The sequence below is a fragment of the Mus caroli genome, unplaced genomic scaffold, assembly GCF_978045245.1.
Source record: "Mus caroli unplaced genomic scaffold, Mus_caroli_1 scaffold_16, whole genome shotgun sequence".
Lineage (NCBI taxonomy): Eukaryota > Metazoa > Chordata > Mammalia > Rodentia > Muridae > Mus > Mus caroli.
This window is the reverse complement of record NW_028227271.1, coordinates 75,244,577-75,264,928: the sequence shown is the minus strand read 5'-3', so window position 1 is coordinate 75,264,928 and position 20,352 is coordinate 75,244,577. Positions and strand designations below refer to the sequence as shown.

Sequence of the window (20,352 nt, the reverse complement as noted above, 5' to 3'; positions counted from 1 at the left end):
TTTGGTCTTTATGACAAGTGAAATAGAGTGCCTAAGGGTGACTCGTGATGATTCCTGCCTGTCCTTCTATCTGCCCTATAGAGACAGTTCTCTGCAGCCAGTTCTCCCAACTTTTTGAAGGTGAGACTCATCATCAGATTGGAGTCCGAGAATTCTAGAATTTCTAGATAGAGATGCCCCACAAGGTGTGTTCGGTATGTTCCTTCTACCTTTCATGTAACCCTTCTTCTAACTGATATAGGTAAGTCTTTCTAGAAACACCATAACAGTTTCTTGGCAACATAGTATATAGCAATGGAAGGTCACATGCAGCCTGGGTTTGGGTCTAATCATTGGAGGAAAAAAATATATACCTATATACATATATTTCATACAAATTATTTTTCTTATGCTAATCAGCCAGTAGTACACACCTGATCCTCCTTTGTGCAGCCACAGGTTTCACCAATCTCTGCCCTCTTGACAACATGAAATACCATTTGGGCTGTCAGTATCCTTAAGCAAACCTATTGTCCACATTGGGAAAACAGCCAGTTTGCACTCTGTTTTCTTTTCTTTTCTTTGATTGTTTGAGTTGTTATGCATTGTAATTTACTTAGAGGCACTTTTAATTTCTTGACATTTATGCAATTAGAAGTTGGGCAAAACACCATAAAATCACCACAGAAGTATAATAATGCTCCTGTGGAACTGCCTTGAATAGGTATGATGAGCAATTTTCAGTATGACATAAGTGTCATGTCCTATTAGGAAAATGGCCTCTAACGACATAGTTTATTGTTTTATTAGAGTCATGTGAATGAACTAGATGTTTTAAATAAGTATTCACAATTAACTTTTATTTTTGACATATTGTATTTGATAATTATATACTAATGATGACAAAGACAAAGAATCTTTGCTAATTTTCAAGTCACTTTTAGACAACGTCTCTTCCATTGAATTGAAATACCACATTTGCCAAAAGTTTAATTAATATATCAAAGATTTCAAACTCTATTATTCTAAGTAGGGCTCTTCTACCAAAGCATACATAAATACTAGTCTTCAGAGATTCTTGTGATCATTATATCATATGACGAAGATATACTTTCTAGGAGAACTGTGGTTTGAACTCAGATTTAATTTTCAGATTCAACATGCTCTTATATTTATTACATATTGACTTATCCAGTAATTACATAAAAATTGTCTAACTTGATATCCTCAGGACAGATGTAGGGTCTGGAAGTAATGTCTCAATATAAACAAATGAATAAAGACATAGGTATATGTCTTTATCAAATAAATGCCATAATTGAATCCATTTTCTTATTTAAAAAATGCTTATCTACCTTTTCCTGTTAGTATTTTTCTTGTTTTTTTTTTCTTATTGAGTTACTTTTTGTTTGTTTTGATATTTGATTATTTTTATAGAAGGAAAGAAAGACAGAATAAACGTGAACTTGTGTAGGCAGGGAGATTGGGAAGATTTGGGAGGAGTTGTGGGAAGAAAACACATATCAAAATATTTTGCACAAAATTTTTAATCAAAAAGGAATATTGATATTATAATACTAAGAACTCAATGATAAAACAAAATTATTGATATGCATAATATAAAACACAGAAGAATATATAAATTACTGTTACACATTTGTGACATAAATCACCATGCAAATTCTTACAAATTTATGTATGTCCTTGCAGAAAATGAAATAGAAACTAACAATTTGGGAGACAAAAATGAAGCTTGTCTAAACTTTTATTAACAGTACTCACTTTGCTAGTACATGCCATATCAGATACAATTTTCAACAATATATTCATATATTTATTAGAAACTGCTTAAGTAGACTTAACTACATAGAAACTTGTAATGGTCAATGTGCCCTAAGAGTCTTCATTTTAATTTGTATTACCTAGGTAGTTCTCCCATTTGGAGGTCATTATGGAAACATTGACTTGTAGCTGGTTAGATGGCATATATCTGTGGGAACTGGTCCTTTATGCTATACTCTCCTTTGTTAGCTATTACTTGCCTCACTTTATTGTTTGCTGATGGTCAGAAGTATGTACACTTCTGCCATGATTTTAGGATAGCATGGCCCTGAGGCTATGCCATGAGGGTTTTTTGTTTTTTATGCTTTTTTTTCCAAAAAAGAAAGATCTTATTAAGGATATCATGATTTATACTTGGTTCAGTCTTCCTTCCAGGTCCTTAGTGAAGATGGAGAAGGTGATGAAAAAATGGAAAATGAATAGGCAGTGCGCAGCACTCTTTTCTGCTGAAAAACTGAATCTGTATTGGTTTTTAAAATAGTTATTCATATGTAAGTTAAAAAATGGGCCCAATGATAAAGCAAATCCATATGGCCTAAAGTGCTTCTTCTTAAGAGACCAAAGTCATTTAATTTTCAGAGCAAAAGCAAGTAGGCACCTGGTTGCAGTTTCACTGTGGAATGTCTTTAGCTTTGGTTAAGTTTCTAATCATCTCACATAGCCCAGTTGTTGTGTGGGGTTTGGTGAGAGATGTTGCATTGGACTGGAAGGTCTAATGAACCTTACTAATGACCATGGCAACCAGATGACCAGAAAAGAAGGCAAATTGGAGCACATGAGCCTTCCTAGTTAAATCGTGCAACAACTGAGTTAAGTCTTATAACCCCCATATTTTAAATGAGGGTATGAGCATAAAAAAAAAAAAAAAAAAAAAAAAAAAAAAAAAAAAACTGCTACCACTTTTCCAAACTCAAAAAGGTAATGAACATTAACTCAAGCACTAAGTCCAAGCTTCTAGCCCCATCAGCTTGTCCCTCTTCACCATCCCTCCTCCACAATATTAAACCTTGTATAGATACTTTTATCAGCCTTTAGCCATATTTTCAATGATAACAGAGAGCAAAGAACAAAGCTGAATGCTTTAAATGCATTCAGTCTATCCAGAAAAGAGCTATGAGGGATTATCTTGATTAGGTTAATTAAGGTTGGAAGAGAGACTGATATTTGGCCTGGAGAAGAAAACTGGGCATCTCCAATACTTTCATCTGTCTCTTCTCAGAGAACAGCATCTCACACCCCTGAGGCTACACCATGATAGGAAGACCTCAAATGATGAGCTAAAATACCCTTCCCTTCAGTTACTTCAACAGGTATTTGACAGGTATTTGACCCAGTAATGAGAAAAATAGCTAATGCAAAATGTTTAATGCTTTCAGCGACTTTTAAGAGCAGGTAGGGAAATAAACTACTTGAGCAACTATGGGGCAATGGGTTGTTCACAGACAGCCTGGTCTCCAGTCGAGCTTAGGTCTTGAACCCCAGTGGGACCTGGGGGGTGTTAATTTCCACTTACATGGGATGGAAGGTTTTCAATCATGTCTCCTGGACCCCTTGCTCCTGTCAAAGTTACCACCCCACAGCCCCCACAGCCCCCACAGCCCCCACAGCCCCCACAGCCCCCACAGCCCCCACAGCCCCCACAGCCCCCACAGCCCACACAGGACAGGTGTGTAGCTATCAATCATGTAGACAATGTCCCAAGCTTCTGGCATTCTGGCTAGACTCCTCCCCACAATTACCTAGCAACAGCAAGATAGCCCAACCCACTTTAAGAGGGTTGCTTGGCCTCACCTCTCTCTCTCTCTCTCTCTCTCTCTCTCTCTCTCTCTCTCTCTCTCTCTCTCTCTCTCTCTAAGCTTTTATCTCTCATACTCTCTAGCTTTCCTTCTCTCTCTCTTCCCACTTTCTCTCCATGTGGCCATGGCTGGCCTCTCTCTCTCTCTCTCTCTCTCTCTCTCTCTCTCTCTCTCTCTCTCTCTCTCTCTCTCTCTTCTCTCCTTTCTCCCTGTCTTTCTACAAAAAGCTCTAAAACCATAGACCGTTTCTGGTCATAAAGGCCTGCCTTGCTTGAATGATGGGATAGGCTTTCTCCTAAGGAGCCAGATCTAACCTGCCGCCAGAAGGCCTTCCAGCACTCCAGCCACGGACCTGACCAAGGACTCTCACCGACATGGGAACCACCCAGCAACCCCCTCTCCTCTGACCTCTCTTTCCTTCCTCCCTGGGGCCGAGTGTCACCCTGGGGCCCCTATTCTGTTCTCATGTCCTCTGCCATATTGGGCTTGGGATGCTGGAGGCTGAGAACCTGGTACCTGGGGCTGTCCCTTGTCTACCACCTTGTATGGGGTCAGTGGCCTAACACAGCCAGATGCCCACCTAGGGCCACATGGAAACCGTCGGACAGTCCTCCCGCTTCTGCCTGCCCAGAGCACCAGAACTCTGGCAGGATGTGGTTCCTCTCCCACTCCCCTCTTTCCTCAACACCCACGGCCCTACAAATGGGGCCCATCTAATAGTGGGCTGGGCTATCTTGCTGTTGCTAGGTAACTGTGGGGAGGAGTCTAGCCAGAATGCCAGAAGCTTGGGACATTGTCTACATCATTGATAGCTACACACCTGTCCTATGGGGGCTGTGGGGGTGGTAACTTCAACAGGAGCCAGGGGTCAAGGAGACATGACTGAACACCTTCTGTCCCATGTAAGTGGAAATTAACACCCACTGGGTACTACCAGGTTTTAAGACTTAAGCTCGACTGGAGACCAGGCTGTCTGTGCATAGCCCATTGAAAATAGGAAAAAGAAAGAAAGAAAGAGAGAGAGAGAGAGAGAGAGAGAGAGAGAGAGAGAGAGAGAGAGAGAGAGAGAGAGAGAGAGAGGAGGGAGGGAGGGAAGGAAGGAAGGAAGGAAGGAAGGAAGGAAGGAAGGAAGGAAGGAAGGAAGGAAGGAAGGAAGAAGAAAGAAGAAAGAAAAAGTTTTTAATGAATTTTCTTTTTCTGTCAAAGCAATTTGCTTTTCCACCTTTTATTAAAAAATAGATTCTTGAGCTAAACAAAGAATTTTCAACTGAGGAATACCGAATGGCTGAGAAGCACCTGAAAAGATATTCAACATTCTTAATCATCAGGGAAATGATAATCAAAACAAACCTGATATTCTACCTCACACCAGTCAGAATGGCTAAGATGAAAAATTCAGGTGACAGCAGATGCTGGCGAGGATGTGGAGAAAGAGGAACACTCCTCCATTGTTGGTGAGATTGTAAGCTTGTACAACCACTCTGGAAATCACTCTGGTGGTTCCTCAGAAAATTGGACATAGTACTACTGGAAGATCCAGTACAATAGCACTCTTGGGCATATATCCAGAAAATGTTCCAACTGGTAATAAGGACACATGCTCCACTATGTTCATAGCAGCCTAATTTATAATACCCAGAAACTGGAAAGAGCCCAGATGTCCTTCAACAGAGGAATGGAAACAGAAAATGTGGTACATTAACCTAATGGAGTACTACTCAGCAATTAAAAACAATGAATTTATAAAATTCTTAGGCAAATGGATGCATCTAGAGGATATCATCATGAGTGAGATAACCGAATCACAAAAGAAAACACATTATATGCAGTCACTGATAAGCAGGTATTATCCCAGAAACTTAGAATACCCAAGATACACTTTGCAAAACACATGAAACTCAAGAAAAAGGAAGACCAAAGTGTGGATACTTTGCTTCTTCTTAGAATGGGGAACAAAATACCCATGGAAGACAGAGACAATGTTTGGAGCTGAGAAGGGAGGAAGGACCATCCAGAGACTGCCCCACCTGGGTATACATCCCATATACAACTACCAAACCCAGACATTATTGCATATGCCAGAAAGATTTTGCTGACAGGACCCTGATATAGATCTTTTTTGTGAGGCTATGCTAATGCCTGGCAAATACAGAAGTGGATGCTCACAGTCATCTATTAGATGGAACACAGGGCCCCTAATGAAGGAGCTAGAGAAAGTACCCAAGGAGCTAAAGGCGTCTGCAACCCTATAGGAGGAATAACAATAGGAACTAACCAGTACCCTCCAGAGCTGTAGTTGCATATGTAGCAGAGGGTGGCCTAGTCGGCCATCAATGGGAGGGGAGGTCCTTGGTATTGCAAAAATCATATGCCCCAGTACAGGGGAATGCCAGGGCCAGGAAGCAGGAGTGGGTGGGTTGGGGAGCAGGGTGGAGGGGAGTGTATATAGGCTTTTGGGATAGCATTTGAAATGTAAAGGAAGAAAACATCTAATAAAAAAAAGAACAGAAAACAAAAACAAAAAAAATGGATGCTTTTTTTCATACAGTATATGTGATTACAGTTTCACCTCCGTCTACTTCTTCCAGCTTCTGCCTCCTCTCCTATCTTGATTCACTCCCTCTTATCAGAACAGACTTCTATGAGATAGAAACAAAACCTAACAGAATAACATATAGCACAATGAAACAAAAACCATCACACAGAGGTTGGACAAAGGCAAACCATCAGAGGGAAAAGAGCACAAGAGCAGACAGAAGAATCAGAGACCTAAACATTCACACACTCGAGTGCCCCATAAAATGCTAAAGTAACAAATGCTCAAAATATGCAAGGAAGTTGAAGCAGTGTTATAGGAAGAGAAAAACGTTTTAAGAAAGGCGAAAAGAAGGGAAGGCAAATAGAAGGGGACAGGGAGAATGATGGAAGAGACATACAGAAGCCAGACAAATAGAATTTTAGGCCCTCATAGGTGGTACCTATAATGCAGAAAGAGATATATGGTATCTACCTTCGTTTGTGATTCAGGGTTGACTGCTGAGTTTGTCTGACATGGGATCAACTCTACATTCCTGGCATAGAGAAATACAACCTTGTCAGAAGCAATGGATTTCACAGTTGAAACACATGGTCAACTTTTTAAGAGAATATAGCTCCAGTTATATGTATAAAAAAAATCAAAAGGGAATGACCCCACAAACGTGGTATCTTGAGATCAGCTTATCTCTTTACCATCCTATTAGAATTTGAGTATATGTCCTTTCTTTGGGTATCTCCTTGACTGTCTCTCTTTATATCACCAACATGTTTCTCTATTTAATACTGTATTTACAATAATTTTTGTAAAAATTATATTGTTTAGCTGTCTTGATTTACGGTTTCAATTGTTTATGGAATTTGCTTAATCAATGCTTACTATTAATCTTACCTTTATGAAGTACATCCTGATGTAAAAGAGAAGATTATGTCAATTACATCTGAGTATGGTCATAAACGTGTGTCTAAGAGTTATGCATCTATATCAAGCAGTTACATATTAAAAGGCACAACTTCATAAATTTTATTTCTTACTTAGGTGATAATGTCTCCACTTTTAAATTTAACTAAACATCATCCACCACTCCCTTCATCTGTCTCTTCTCTCTTACAGCTTTCTTGTCTGAGCCCTTTACCCCTAATTCAGAGACTCTGGCTGTTTTAAACATTACTGTTTTGTGCAGATATAAGGAAATCAGCACACAAATACAACCTGTTGAGTCTTCTCAGTGCTGCTTGCATGCCTATGCAAGCAGGGGGCTAGTCCTGGGAAAAGACTAAGTCTTCATCTCTCATTCATTATGTTGTGTATTGTTCACTAAATGGTGCAGCTCCATTAGATTTTCCCCATTTTCTGCATGTGTGTCAACTGGTATGAGAATTATTCAGACCTTGTTTCTATAGCCATATTGTTGAGATTTCATGGATATAGCTTCTCTGCCAAGTCTGGAACATACAGTCTCACAGTACACTTTCTGGTTCTCTGGTGTTTATATTCCTGTCTCTTCTTCTACACAGTTTTACCAGCATGGTGTGCAGGTGTTGTTTTGTAGATGTATCATTTGGGGTTGGACACTCCACAATCAGCCATTTGCTGCATTTTGAAGTAGTGGATTCCTTTAATAGTCTCCAATGGCTATAAAAAGAAGCTTATTGGACAGAGAGTGAGATTTAAGTTTATAGGTGACTATAAAGATAAGTATTTAGAATGCAGTTAGGAATTATGCTTGTTTAGCAAAATGCCCGTAGAAAAGCCTCCCCTAAGATCCATGGCCACACTACCCATGTATAGATGGCTGTGCTTATAATACCAGGCATGGCTTCCTTTGTGTTAAGTGGGCCTGGTGTCCAGTCAGGCAGCTAATGGTTACTGCCAAGAAATAAGTGCTACTCATGCCACCTCAGGGATATCTTACAGTTTTGTTCATTGTTGTTCATAATCAACAAAAGGAGGTAGAGCTACTACTTGGCATGCTGCCAAGAGAGTTAGTAGCTCTACCTCCTTTTGTTGATTATGAAGGTACTCTTACCTTCTCGTACTATGTACGAGATTACATACCCCTGCTTGATTAGGTCAGTCCAGAAAGCATAGGCATGCAAGCAGCACTGAGAAGACTCAACAGGTTGTATTTGTGTGCTGATTTCCTTATATCTGCACAAAACAGTAATGTTTAAAACAGCCAGAGTCTCTGAATTAGGGGTAAAGGGCTCAGACAAGAAAGCTGTAAGAGAGAAGAGACAGATGAAGGGAGTGGTGGATTATGTTAAGGTACTCTTACCTTCTCGTACTATGAAAGCTATTCCTCAAGGAGACCTTAAGTTATAAAACAAAACAAGGCTCTCACAAGGTCATTTTCTCTATCTCTAGAAAGACCCTAGCCTTGTCTCCTTGTAGGAGCCTGGTCATACACATTTCACTTACCTAGTGTGCAGAATAAATTTATGCCTTTTTACTTCTCCTTGCATCTCTGTCTCCTCTTCACTAACTGCATCAGTCATGGGACTGTGGAGCTACTCCATCTCAGCATAATCATATGCTAGTTAAATAGCTCTTTATTTTCTAGCTGTTGCTCTTTCTAAGATACAGGGTTTCATATTAACAGAATTATAGTAAGAAGAAAATACAGTTGTCTATCTACTTTGATAACCATAAATATATAAGGGATAGAGCTATTAACTTCCATAATTGTCATTTTGGTGGAGGGGGCTATTTTTCTTACATTCAGTTTTCCTAACACTGATTTCCTAAGATTTCTACTTTAGTTGCACAAAGATAATACTGATAATAGTGCAGATGTTATTTATTACATACAGAATAGAAGAAAAATGTACTCTTTAGTCAGAGATGAGAATCTCAATGCTGACATCCTGGCAAATTGTGGATTTAGAGTCATATACAGTATTTACACCAATGTATGATGTGTACAAGGTAGACAGTTCACTCTTTTTGAGATTTATTCACATATCCATCGTGGTACTATATAGACAATATCTTGCAAGGAAATATCACAAATGCTAGAGTCATTAGTATGATCATTTATTTTTGCCTATTCTATCACACTAAGTAAACTTGGATAATATTTGGTTATTATGTTGTACTTATTTATTTATTTTAAATAGAGTTGATGTTTGAATGAAGAGCTTCACACATCCATTAAATGTGTTACCACTAAGCTGTAACCTCAGTCTCAATGCCCGTGTACTTTACAAATATATGAACATTTACATTGTGTGTGCACGCTCCTGCGTGTACACATACATAAACATACATGCACATGAATATTTTTTGCTTTGCATAATTGTAAATAAAATATGTGGCATACAAAGATTCAGACAATGGTGTACCACATTATTTGGCTAGATAGAAGATACACAAAATCATGTAATTCACTGATTATTCTATAATTGCAAAAGTGCATAAATATTGATAATTGGTGAAAATAATTGTTTATATTTTACTAAACCTTTTCCCGAATTGATATTTAACTCATATGAGAGTAAATAAGTAGGAACCCATCTGAATTAACAAATGCAAGTGATTGGAGAATGTGAGCAGGCACAGCATGTGATAGACTTTAAGGAGGGCAATAGCTTTCACAGTGTTCATCTCACTGGTAAGGTTAGAGGGTGATCTTGAGAGAATCTTGTCTTCTTACCCACAGCCATGGTTATTTGGAGATAGTGGAACATTGCTGTAATATTCCCAGTAAGAAGTAGAACCTTTTGGATGTGGTTCTCTAACTAGAGAAAGACATAGATCCATGAATTTGCTTCACACTCAGCAAGAAAGGGGAGAAGTTTAAAGATAGCAACACAAATGGAGGTTACTCTACAGAAAATGGAAACTGAGACTGCTTTAATGATATTCCAGTCAGCATAATTAAGCCATGTGAATTCAAAACATAGCAGAGAGGACTTGGGAGCATATTTCATAGGCAAAGGTTTTGGTCATTAATATCACATTCTGACAGGATATGAGGAGACAAGGGCAGACGGTATTGCACATTGCTCCTCATCATTATAAGAGCTATGATTGGAGCAGAAGAAGTCGGCCATCTGTCATCTGCTGCTTTGAACACAAACATCATCAACTATAGGGAGGTAAAAATGAGACCAAATAGTAAAGACGTCTTTCTGCTTTGGATGTTGACTAAAAGGATCAAAACTGTGTGAAATGGAATCCTGATTCTTCCATAGGCAGGGAAATAATAAATGAAACAAGCCTGATTTTTAAAAAAATGAGTGGAAAAAGGAGATTTCAACTTAACCAAAAAAGATTTTCCACAATACATAAATTAATTTAATGAAAGCAAAATGAATTTCACTTCTTATCCATGAGAGGTTGAATTAAATCAAACTTTTTGTACTGTAAACTTGACTTATTGGACAACTGAAAATCTGGAATCCATTATTTAAGCTCTAACAACAACAACAACAACAACAACAAAAACAACAACAACAACAACAAAATGTGTATTCAGAACTCAGTGGGAGAAAGCCAGTTATGCTGTATGGAAAGCAAGTGAGCATTGGAACTGTGCCTGAGCCCAAATGGAACGTCAGATAGAGGAGCAGCAACTATAAATGTAAGAAGGTTGTGAATGTGGGGGATTCCTGGAGCAAGGACTGAGTCCTGCCTTTCAGCTCCAGACTTGATACTAAAGGCTGGACTGACTTGAGAGCAGTCTATTGTCAAAGGGGATTGCATTCAATTTCAGCATTAAGGGCCATTCCATTTCAATTCTGTTTCTGGGAAGACTCATGACAGACTGACAGAAGTAATATTTGCATCCGCTCTTCTCTATTTTAATCTTGTTGTATTTTTGCTTTAAAGCAAGAAAATCTTAGTGGGCCCAACTTTGACTTATAAAACTTAAGTAATAATTGGGGGTATGTAGGGAGCCCTGTCAGACAACTCAGAGAAAATCCATTCGTAGCACAAGGTCTTGCACACATGAACTAATTGGCTATGACTGCAATAAGAATTGCTTATGATCAATCCAACCAAAATGGACTAGGAGGAGTTCATGAAATCCCACCCCTAACTGAGAAGATATTGGCAATTGACTGCCATTAGGGGAGGGAGGAAAAGTCTTCTTCAAGAATGTGACCGCTGAAATGTCACCCTTGCAGTGCACATGCTCCTTACACCCATTAGTGATAATTGGTTGATAGAAAAGGAAGAAATTAGATAGGAGGTAATGCTAGTAGACTTGATCAAAAGTATTTTATGTATGCTATTGTCAATCAAATAAGCAATAATTATTTCAAGTATTTGGAATAATGCTATCTCATCTTTTCTAAAGAGTGGTTTGTGACCACTCTTTTTATATCTATTTAATTTCGATGTGCAAAAGCGTGTTTTGGTATCACAGTCTGACAAAATGAGTTGTCAAAATTTGACTTCTTATTCCCTTATATGCATACTCACACACACACACACACACACACACACACACATTACTTCTGAAATTTTTTTTATTATTCTCTGAAACTTTTCGACTTAGTAACAAAGCAAATCTGTAATATTCATAATATTCATATCTTAATTGAATTTTAATGGGTGCAAGAAATCTAACCAGTAGTAATTGCAGCTGCTCTTTAACTCTTCCTCTGTTGCTATAGATCCAAATAGAGATGCTGATAATAGGAATTACGAAGGTATCCATTTCTTAGTCAAGAGCCCTATTCCAAACCTGGAAGCTGACAGGTGTTTTGTGGCACTTTCAATGCCCATAAGCAATGAAAAAGCAATTGTGTGTTGATTATGCCAGGCACTCTGTGTTTTTCTCAGTTTTGTCTTCACTTATTTCTAGCATGTTCACCTTATTTTTATTTTAGACCATCTGTCTTTCTCAATACAATGCAAATAGCAATACTTTCTTTATATTATTTGATACTCATGGAAGAATAATATTTAGCACTAAGGAGATGTTATGATGTTAGTTGAGTGTTACAAAAAATATTTAAATCCCAGCCTGAGGTTTCTACCCTGTCTTAGCTATTTATATTCCCAGATGAAAAACACACATCCTTTATATATTTACAATAAGTTTTAAAGAACACAAAGAGCTGGGAAGATACCATTCTCTATGTTGTTCCACTTTCCTTTCAATAACCCGAGGCGTTGCTTACTATTTTTTTCTTAGATATTTGCTTCATTTACATCTCAGATGCTATCCCCAAAGCCCCTGATACCCTCCCCCTGCCCTGCTCCCCAACCCACTCACTCCTGCTTCCTGGCCCTGGCATTCCCCTGTACTGGGGCATACAATCTTCAAAAGACCAAGGGCCTTTCATCCCATTGATGGCCGACTAGGCCATTCTCTGCTACATATGCAACTAGGGACACATAAACAACCACCAAACCCAGACACTATTGCATATGCCAACAAGATTTTGCTGACAGGACCCTGATATAGATATCTCTTCCTTACTATGTTTTATCTGGGCTTCTCTTAGCTCTAATTGGGCAGGCCTCAGGGCCACCTCCCACAGCCTCTCAACTCCTAGCCCATGGCAGCTTCTCCTTCCTCCTCCTGCACTCATCTTCTCATAATTCTCCTCTGACACCAAGCCCATGAAACCTAAAACCCTCCTATGCCTCCTCTGCCCAGATATTGGCTGTTGTCATTTATATTTTCCAATCAGAAATAACTTGGGGACAAGGTCCGTTAGTGTCTATATGTGTGTGGGGAATTGCAGGCTGGTATTCAGTCAAGCTGAGGTCTGAAGCCCGATGGTCATAATTCACCTATGTGACACAGTAGGCGTTCCCTCATGCTCCTGGAACACCGGCCCCTACCTAAGGTACCACCTCCCACAGCCCCCACAAGAGAAGCATGGTCAGTAGTCATGTAAGCAATGGCCCAAGCTTCTGACCTTCAGGTTGAAATCCTCCCCAGTTACCTAGCAACAGTGAAGATCATAAAAAGGGGTGCTCAGCCCCCACCATGCTTTTACTCTTGCTCTTACTCCTTTGTTCCTTTACCTCTTATTTCTCTCTCCTCTTTCCTTTCTCTTTGTCTTCTCTTCTCCTTTCCCCTCTCCTCTCTCTTTCTCTCTAGCCTTTCCTCTCTTTCTCTCTCTCTCTCTCTCTCTCTCTCTCTCTCTCTCTCTCTCTCTCTCTCCTTCCCCCCCCCATTTCTCTCTTTTCTACCTTCTATCTTTCTCCATGCTTTCTATAATAAAGCTCTTAAAACATAGAGTGTCTCTGCTCCATCTAGACCCTCTGTGAACTCTGGTCAGTGTTGGGAACTTCTTCCCTCTTCCCTCTCTCCTACAACCCTAGGGCTTTAGCAAGGTAGCTGGGGTGGGGGTGGGGGTGGGGTCCCTGGTTAGGGGATGCCCCTTTCTCCACCCCCTGCCGTGTGGGTCAGGCATGCTCACCCGGGCCAGTGGAAAAGTGTCCAGCAGCTCTGCCTGCATCTGCCTGCCCAGAGCACAGGAGCTCTGGCTGGACATTAGGACCCTTTTCCTCCCCCACTTGTCCCCGGGCTCCCTCCCCCTAGCCTTTTTTTTGTTGTTGTTTTGTTTCCAACACATGTGGACATTCTTATCTGTGGGGCAACCAGTCTTGGGATCCCAAAATTAGCCTTGAAATACAAGCAGTATTAGGCTAACCCACTACAATTGAGTTAGCACAACATATTTTATTACCCATGTTTCTATGAAGCAAAATCATTTTACTATTTTGCATCATCTATTGTGTTATTATTTAATAGAATTTAGCACACAGGTAGAAAAAAGATATCTGTTGAGTTACAAAAATAGATACCTGGGAGTTAGGAGAAAGGAAATGTGTGCATCAAGCACATAGACAACGTTCAATTTCACAATGTCATGCGTTTATCAGTATATTGACCCCTAACAGATTTGTTGACAAGGTAAAAGGAATATGGCCAATGGCAGTTGGTCACAATGATTGAAGTGGAACTCCTTCATATGGTATACATAGTCCACAAAGACAGGAAGAACAATATTTTAGTTAAAAATAATAAATCACAAATTAAATTCCAGATTATACATGCAATAAAATGATAGAATATAATAATTTGAAGTAGTAACTGTTACTTGCCAAAGGAAGATAATTGACATGAATTATCCAATTAGCTTTAATTTGGAAGATGAATCTAGAATTAATGCATGGCTTTATCAATTCCCAGCCCATTGATTTTTTTTTTTTTTTTTTTTTGCTAGACTCCTTTCTAACACTCACTATCATGCATTCATAGACGTGAGGTTGCTTGAGGGCATTGAGATAGAGACAATGATACTTTAACTTGTTATGAAGGTTTATGCTCCAACAGAAATTAATTTTACCTGATCTCCTAATGACTTCATAGCTGTGTTAAAAAACATCCATTGTAATTATATACAATTCACAGCAGATATCATACTCTTTTCCAATGTGGCCTGCAGGCAGTATTGACTTGTTATCTTTACAAACGTTAGGCTTCAGCTTCATGAGCGTGCTTTATCTGAACTCGTGTTATATGCACTTGGTTAGTATCCTCTACACTCAGCTTGGCTGAATTAACATTATGGTTGATTAGCCACATAAAACAATTTCTTAGCCATTCTGACTGGTGTGAGGTGGAATCTCAGGGTTGTTTTGATTTGCATTTCCCTAATGATTAAGGATGTTGAACATTTTTTCAAGTGCTTCTCAGCCATTCGGTATTCCTCAGGTGAGAATTCTTTGTTCAGTTCTGAGCCCCATTTTTAATGGGGTTATTTGATTTTCTGGAGTCCACTTTCATGACTTCTTCCAGGGATCCATCCCATAATCAGCTTCCAAACGCTGACACCATTGCAAACACTAGCAAGATTTTGCTGAAAGGACCCTGATATAGCTGTCTCTTGTGAGACTATGCTGGGGCCTAGCAAACACAGAAGTGGATGCTCACAGTCAGCTAGTGGATGGATCACAGGGCTCCCAATGGAGGAGCTGGAGAAAGTACCCAAGGAGCTAAAGGGACCTTCAACCCTATAGGTGGTACAACATTATGAACTAACCAGTACCCCGGAGCTCTTGACTCTAGCTGCATATGTATCAAAAGATGGCCTAGTCGGCCATCACTGGAAAGAGAGGCCCATTGGACTTGCCAACTTTATATGCCCCAGTACAGGGGAACGCCAGGACCGAAAAAAAAAAAAAAATGGGAATGGGTGGGTAGGGAAATGGGGGAGAGGGGGAAGGATATGGGGGACTTTTGGGATAGCATTGGAAATGTAATTGAGAAAAATATGTAATAAAATATATTAAAAAAACAATTTCTATATTTTTTGAGTCAAATATGTCATTTATTTTATTATCCAAATAATGATAAGAAAATAACTGTATTACATTAATAAGTGTACTGAGTTAGATAACTGTGAGTACTCCTGAACTTTTCTCATACTGACAGCATGACCATTTTAGAGAGTAGGAGAAAAAAATCTGAAAAGTGACTAAAGTTTAAAATAATGTATTTAATTTTTCAAAAAAAATTAATAAAATTTGTCTTTAAAATTAATATTAATTTTCCTCAAAGAAAAGTAAAAATATAATCACTTTTCCAAATAACAAGCCAAAATGTGTGTTTAATTATTACTACCAGCCTACTAATGCTCTTTTACTGTTTGAATTCATAAACAATTTCAGCTGGAAATATTGAAAGTAATTAAAGATCCAATTCAGTACACTGAATAAAACTATCTTTTAAAACTTTTGCTCATCATTATCTCCTAATATAATTTGAATGAATGTAGTGTTATTTGAGCTAGGAAGAAACAGAAATAAATGCCAATAAGTTGTTCAATTAGTGAAAAATAAAAAACATAATGATTAACCATCTTACTAAACAGCAATACAGGAATATTGTGGTTTCTACTCTATTCATACATTTTATTTTGGTTTTAGTATGGACTTTGTCTGTGCTCAGCAAGAAGTCCTCTGAGCCTCATCATCTAACTTTTCTTCTACTACTGGACGTGAGATCATCAGCTGAAACATAGTTGACCCAAAAAGGCTCTTAAAGAACTCTCTTTTTATCTACCCAGAGACAACATTGACGTTCCTCTGATAAGGATGGAGAGTCATCTGGTCATATCAGAAGTCACTGGTTCAATCCAGTCCCCCAAGAACTATGGTTCTCACAATTTTTGTCCTCTCTTCAGTCAAAGTCTCTCAGATTTCATCATCACTAATGTGTTTGTGCATAAATGCTGTATGTGCATGTGTGTACCCCATGGAGGATGTGCCAGTCAGAGGACAACTTCGCAGAGCTGTGTCACTAGGGTCATTTTTTAAGTGGGCATCAAAGATCAACCTTAGGTCACAAAGTTTTCTTATGAAGGACTTATACCACCTAAGCCATTTCACTGGCACTATTTTTAATATTATAAATTTATAAAATTAAAAATTTTGCTTATCTAGTTTATACAACACTATAGACATTCATTAATATAATTTATTCTGTTTGGGTAATGATAGATTTGTAAAATTTACTTGACTTTCTATAGCATCTTATCTTTCTTAAAACATCAAATTAAAAATGCATTTATTTGCATAAAGAATTCTCAAGTCAATTATCTAAGAGTTGAAAAAAGCCAGGCCACTTACTGATTTTAAATAAAAATCTTTTCCTACATGATTCATAATAATCTTTAAGCATAACAAAATAAACTATAAATAATCTAAATTAGTACCCAATAATGAATTTATGTTCAGTATGTTTTGACTGAAATGACTACCATATTTACCAATTATATCATGCATGTGATTAATATCAATTTAAAATCTGGGTCTTAGATTGCAACCAGATTTGTGGCACACATATACTTCTATCCAAGGAGAAATGTTGGTTCTTAAAATAAGACTTTAAGCTTTTGTTATTTACTAATTGTACTGCTGTTGTAGCCTTCCTTGGCTGCCAAAATTCATGCTGAAATCTAATGTCCACTCTTTTCTTCCATACTAAGGTCAGCTTTAAAGATGTGATTCTTACATTCAGGCTTAGTCTTAGCAAGTGATTAATTCATAAATTAATGGATTAGTTGATTCATAAGTTATCAAGAAAAGCATGGGCTGGTTTTAAAAGTGATCTTGGGCAGTTCTCATGTAGGCAACCACAGCTCTTATGAGTTCATACATGCAACAGTGTGTGTCATGTCCAGAAGAACAGATTTCCTCCGCTCCTCATCCTCCAGGTTTTACACTCTTTTCCTTCCCTTCACTCTTTAGTGAGGTTTTCTGAGACTTAGAGGGGATCAGGGTTGACTACAATATCTCATCTGTGGGTATATAGCACTACTAGTCACTCATTCTCACCACTTTGAACAGTAATATTTCTCTGAAATAACTACTCTCTACTACTATGAGAAGGTTCTGTGACCATGACTGGCCATGACCCAGTAGATTATCCCATGTCAATGTTCACGTAGGACAGCACTAACTTTACTCAATGGGTTAAAAATAATAAGCAATCAAAAAAAGCAAATAAATACAGAAGACATGAAGTTAGAAGTGAGATGAGAAATTGATTATAGTGTCACCACAAGGATTTTTCTTGTCTCTAATGCTACACTGTAATTATAGTGTTTTTAGATAGTATTACCCATGTGAATAAATGTACCATATTAGAAAAAAAAGATGGTGCATTTTACTGTGTAATGATTCTTCTGTTAAGGCTTTTATTTAGGGAGATTGGATCTAACTCAATGATACAGTGCTTTTCTTAGGTACTGAGCTGATTCCTAACAGTATAATGAATAATTGAAACTAACACAATATTTGTACTTTTTAGAACACTATTTAAAAGTTTTGCTAAGTGCACAATCTTAAAAAAATCTACTTACATATATGATATAAATTATATTGCATATTAAACATTTGTAATTATATATGTATACATATATACATATATATAATTACACATTGAACATAATAATTTTTAAATATTTATAATTTGACTACTTACATCTCTGTGAGAAAGACATTTCATTAGGATATAATATAGATGACAAGGCTTATTATGTTAGCATTTATGAAAAAGTAGCTGCAGAATATAAGGATAAGACCTGAGATAGAAGAATACTGTTTCTGTGTTTTATGTTATTTATAGATCTTGAGTTCAAAAAGAAGGACTAGTGCATGTAGTATGCAAGTATTCTACCTCTTTGCTACATAGCCATCTCCCATCCCACTTTTGTGTATTTTTGTTCTTTGTTTTAATAAATATACATAACTTGATGTGTTGGGGAAAAAGTCATAGGAGTTTCATTAAAATATAGAAGTAATATTTGTTATTACAATAGTTTTGCTGGTATTGCTTTAATATTGTTTAAATTTTATTTATAAGAATGTTTTGCTGGAATTTGTGTACAGCACCTACAGAGACCAAATCAGGGTGTCAGGTAAACTGATGCTGAAGTTACAGATGGTTGTTAGCCACTTTGTAGGTTCTGAAGATCACACCAGGGTCATCTGGTAGAGTAGCCAGTGCTCTTTATAGCTGATCCATCTCCCTAAACTCATTACACTCTTCTTTCAAAGAAATTGCAGACATAAAAATTAAAATTATAGCTAAGAGACAAACATACTCTATGCATAGGAAGGTTAACTTAGAGACTACCTATTAAGATATATTTTATGAATTTAGATGCAAATAAGAGGTATGCCAAGCAAGGAGATAGTGTGTCATGTTAATAGTCCCAGTGTTCAGGTGGCTGTGGTCGAAATGACCATGCTTGAAGCTTGGCCTGATCTATGTACTTTTCTCTTACTGTGAGAAATTCCATCACTGAAAGCAACTTAGAGAAGAAAGGGTTTATTGTGGCTTAAAGTTCCAAAGTGAGAATCCTTAATAGCAGGGAGGAATGGCAGCAGATGTCAGAAATATGATGTGTGAGAGATCATATTTTATTCCAAACACAAAAATCAGAAAGAGTAAAAGCAAAGAGAGGTTAGGCTGACAGCACTAAAAACCACCCTCAGGGATGTACTTGCTCTAGCATATTCCCATCTTATAAGATTCTACAACCTCCTCACAAAGGACTTCCAAATATGGCCCTACTTTTCAAATGCAAGATCCTATAGGGGATATTGTTCACTCAAACCAATCTACCTAGGTATACATAATGCAAACATATACAAAGAAAGAAGGAGAAAAAAAATACTGGGACATGTGACAGACAGAAGATGTGAGAAGATGGGCAAGTGGCACCAGAGTGCAAATAGTCAGCAAGGTGGTAGAATGTAGGTTAAAACCATTGGGTTATATAAGTTATGATCTAGTCAGAGAAGAGCCTAGCTGTATGGCCAAGGTATTTGTAAATACATTTTGGTCTAAGTCTTATTTCTGAGAGCATGGAGCTGGGAGGAAGCACCAGGGCTAACCTCAATGGTTCTGAGCAATGTTGTTGAGTCAAGATTGTCATACAAACTTCAGACCAATATCCCTTATGAATATTGATGCAAAAATCCTCAATAAAGTTCTTGCTAACCGAATCCAAGAACACATCAAAACAATCATCCATCCTGACCAAGTAGGTTTCATCCCAGGGATGCAGGGATGGTTCAATATACGGAAATCCATCAACGTAATCCAGTATATAAACAAACTCAAAGACAAAAACCACATGGTCATCTCCTTAGATGCGGAAAAAGCATTTGACAAGATCCAACACCCATTCATGATAAAAGTCTTGGAAAGATCAGGAATTCAAGGCCCATACCTAAACATGATAAAAGCAATCTACAGCAAACCAGTAGCCAACATCAAAGTAAATGGTGAGAAGCTTGAAGCAATCCCTCTAAAATCAGGGACTAGACAAGGCTGTCCACTTTCTCCATACCTATTCAACATTGTACTTGAAAGTCCTAGCCAGAGCAATTCGACAACAAAAGGAGATCAAAGGGATACAAATTGGAAAAGATGAAGTCAAAATATCACTTTTTGCAGATGATATGATAGTATATATAAGTGACCCTAAAAATTCCACCAGAGAACTCCTAAGCCTGATAAACAGCTTCGGTGAAGTAGCTGGATATAAAATTAACTCAAACAAATCAATGGCCTTTCTCTACACAAAGAATAAACAGGCTGAGAAAGAAATTAGGGAAACAACACCCTTCTCAATAGTCACAAATAATATAAAATATCTTGGCGTGACTCTAACTAAGGAAGTGAAAGATCTGTATAATAAAAACTTCAAG

At 38.0% G+C, this 20,352-nt stretch overlaps 1 long non-coding RNA gene across 1 annotated transcript in view; it reads left to right on the top strand.

The window, feature by feature from the left end:
* The first annotated feature begins 4,466 nt into the window (after positions 1 to 4,466).
* Positions 4,467 to 20,352, top strand: part of LOC110310012 (uncharacterized) — a 51,334-nt gene continuing 35,448 nt past the window's right edge. The window contains exon 1 of the long non-coding RNA XR_015045644.1: positions 4,467 to 4,519. This is a non-coding gene — a long non-coding RNA (uncharacterized LOC110310012). The remainder of the gene's footprint in view (positions 4,520 to 20,352) is intronic.